The 3,489-nt window shown below is 30.2% G+C and overlaps 1 pseudogene; it reads right to left on the bottom strand.

Moving 5' to 3' along the window:
- Nucleotides 1–948: 948 nt before the first annotated feature.
- Nucleotides 949–3,187, bottom strand: LOC146883492 (uncharacterized; annotated as a pseudogene).
- Between the last annotated feature and the right edge of the window lie 302 nt (nucleotides 3,188–3,489).

The following is a 3,489-nucleotide window of genomic DNA, read 5'->3' as shown; positions in this document are numbered from 1 at the left end:
TTACATCATTTGGTTCTAGAGTTTTGAAAAATCGGGGAAGGAAACCGAGAGAGAGAGAGAGAGAGAGAGAGAGAGAGAGAAAGAGAGGCGCAAGTGAATAGGAGAAGCAATCAAGTGAAGAAGTATCACGCATTGGACATAATTTCTATTCTTGATTAGATTGATTATCGATTGAATTGTTAAAGTCTATCATTTGTTTTCATGATATGTTATGTGAATTGCATCAAGAATTACATTATAGGATCCATGATGGTCTTGGTGTAGTTGTGACGAGTGACTCCATGTATTTTGCCTTCGCACAAAGCACTGACCTAACCCTAACTTTGGGGTTTCTAACAATGATAAATCTTGACCAAAAGTTTTGGAGGGCCCAAAGTAATATAATTCTTTCATCATTATATTGGATCATTAGTACAATGTTTCAAAAAAAGGCTCCTTTAGCTAACCATTGGATCATTAGATTTGATCATTACTACAATACTTCAAAATATATGAAGAAGTAGAATCTATCTTGTTTTCATCTACACAAATAGTTTCTCTTTTATCACTTCTAAACAATGAATCTATTATTTTATTTTTCATCAATATACCTATTTTTAAAAATATTATTAAAAAATAATTTATCATAATATAATAAAAAATTTAGAGACGTAATTATTAAAAGAACAATATATTATAATCAAGTTACAACCTATGAAGCCCAGACACGGACACGGACACGGACACAAACACGGGGAAGCGTCTAAATCAAAAAAATGTAAGACACGGACACGGATATATATATATATATATATATATATATATATATATATATATATATAACAATTACAATTCATAGTCTAAAAAATTGAAAATTAATATTTATATAAAAAACAATCCACCAATTATACTTCATGATCTAATAGAAATCAAGATACACAATTATAAAAGAAACAAAGTCTAGCAAAAGAAAAACAAAAAAAAAAACGTAAGTAAATCATGATGTTTAACTCTCATATTTGTTCATCTTCATTGAAAAATGCTTCTTCTAATTCTGGTTCATCAAGAGATAGGCTAGCAATCTGAAGAATTCCGCTGTCTTCCAATGAAAAGTCATCTCCTCTAATATCCCACAATTTAGTTTCCTCTTCTTTGTACTTTCAGGAGTTTCTTGAGAGAAGACGAAGATTACTATGGATAAATACTAAATCTTCCGCCCTTTTGGGAGTCATCTTATTTCTTTTCAAAGAATGTATAAAAGAGTAGGTACTCCAATTCCTTTCACAACAAGAAGAAGAAAAAGGTTGTCCAAGTAGCTTAAGAGCTATCTTTTGAAGTATTGGTGCTTGAGATCCATGAATAATCCACCATGATTTTGCATCCATTTTAGTTCTATCCCTTATAGCGTCCATATCTGCAAAATCTTCTCTTTCATTTGAAAAGTTTTCAAACTCTAAATTTGCTTGTCTCCTTACATCCACATCATCAAAGTACTTCATAAAACATTTTTTCCTTTCATGAGTAAGTTTTGAATCTTCATGTGGGGAAACTCTTTGTAAATCTTCACTTAACCATTCATCACTATAATATCTACAGTATTAAAGAACATAAGCATAAATTAACATAATATTATATATTATAGATAAGACATATACAAAAAATATATAATAATAAAATAATTTAATAGTATAATTACCTTGGATTTAAAGAATGAGCAAGACAATGAAGAGATGTGCTACTCTTAGTCCAACGATCAATTAATATTGAGTTTACTGCCTCAAAAAAAGATTAATGTTCAACTTGTGCCTTTCTTTCATGTTGGTATATGATCTTCCTCACATCTTCAATCATTGAATCCCACGTCTCATACACTAAATGAAGAGTAGCCATATCCGTATATGTTTTTCTGATAACATCATAAATAGGGGCAGTAAAAGCAAGTATATAGTCAACCTTCATCCACCAATTATCATTCAATAAAGTTTCTTTGACTGTTCGTGCATTATCAACATTATCCTCTTTGTAATCAGACCATTCATTACTAATTACCATCTCTTGGAGTCCTCTTTTCAAGCTTCTAAATCTTTTAAGCATGATAATGGTTGAAGCAAATCTCGTTGGAGCAACAGAAAGAAACTTCAATGAATTGAAGTTATTAAACATTGATAATCTCATAGAGTGCCCCATAATGAAGTTTTTAATAAATGTAGCATCATCAGCAATTTGTGAGATCTAATAAAATTCTTCATAAAGATCACTATTTCTTTCTGTATTTTTTGCCGCACAAATATTTTTCAATGCAAGATTCAAGGTGTGCACTACACAAGGAGTCCAATAGATTGAAGAAAATTCTGATTCTATGATCATACCTGCTGCCTTACATACTGCTGCATTGTCTGTGATAATTTGTACCACGTTTTTTGGTCCAACTTCCATAATTACATCTCTCATGTGTTTGACAATAAAATCCTTGTCTTTTGTCTCACCAGATCCATCTATTGCTTTCAAAAACATTGGTCCACTCTCATTGATAGCCATAAAATTGATAAGAGGTCTTCTTTGAGGGTCGCTCCATCCATCGCTAACAATTGTCACACCTTTTGGCTTCCGTGAATTCTTTATAGGTTGCAGAAGATTTTCTACATGAGATCTTTCTTTATCAAGCAGTGGACCTCTCAATTTATTATATGATGGTGGTACATATCCACTAAGGTTAGAAGTATTGGCAGCGTAAGAAAAGGCACTCCTATAATAAGGACTTCTTGCGAGATGAAATGTTAATCCTGAAAAATAAAACATCCTTGAAATTTCACAATCAAGAGCATCTCTAGCTTGAATGTTGAAAGAAGCTTCTAGAGGACCCTTGAGTTTTTGGTGAACACCACCACTGCTTGTCTGCTTTCTTTCCTCAGATACAGGTGGTAGAGAGACCTTTTTCTTCTTTGAATTTTCAATTTTCAAAGTTGCTTCATTATCCAATCTTTTAAGCTCAGAAAGTTTTGTCGGATTCACCTTTGGACAAACTCTAACCCCTTCTCCCTTAATTTTTAAGAGATGAGCTCTCACTCGAGTGTAAGATCCATTAAATTCAAAATCACACAAAGTACAGTTGACCATATAGTTTCCACCACCGGGAGTTTTTCTTAAAATATCTCCAAAGAGGTTTTGTTTCATCTTCTTGTTCAATAGCTTGATTAGGTCTACTCATCTTAATTTCCTATAATAAAATAAATTGAAAATACAAAATTTACTTAATATTTAAAATTTAAAAATAAAACAAAAGTATATAATTTAAATAATTTTTATACATAATATATTTATAAAATTAAATTCAAAATATAAAACTTATAATTTTATGTTTATAATTTAAATTATAAAATAAATTAAAATTAGGTAACGCATATGTATTGAAATCTGAAATTAAAAACTAATAAAGTATCATGTATAATCTAATCATAATATAAAATATAATTATTTATAATATAATATATTTTTAAAGTAATGTTAAAT

The sequence above is a fragment of the Vigna unguiculata genome, chromosome 9 (assembly GCF_037176805.1).
Source record: "Vigna unguiculata cultivar grain cowpea cultivar isolate G323 ecotype 2 chromosome 9, ASM3717680v1, whole genome shotgun sequence".
Taxonomy (NCBI): Eukaryota; Viridiplantae; Streptophyta; class Magnoliopsida; order Fabales; family Fabaceae; genus Vigna; species Vigna unguiculata.
The sequence above is the reverse complement of the archived record's forward strand: the minus strand, read 5'-3'. Positions and strand labels throughout refer to the sequence as shown.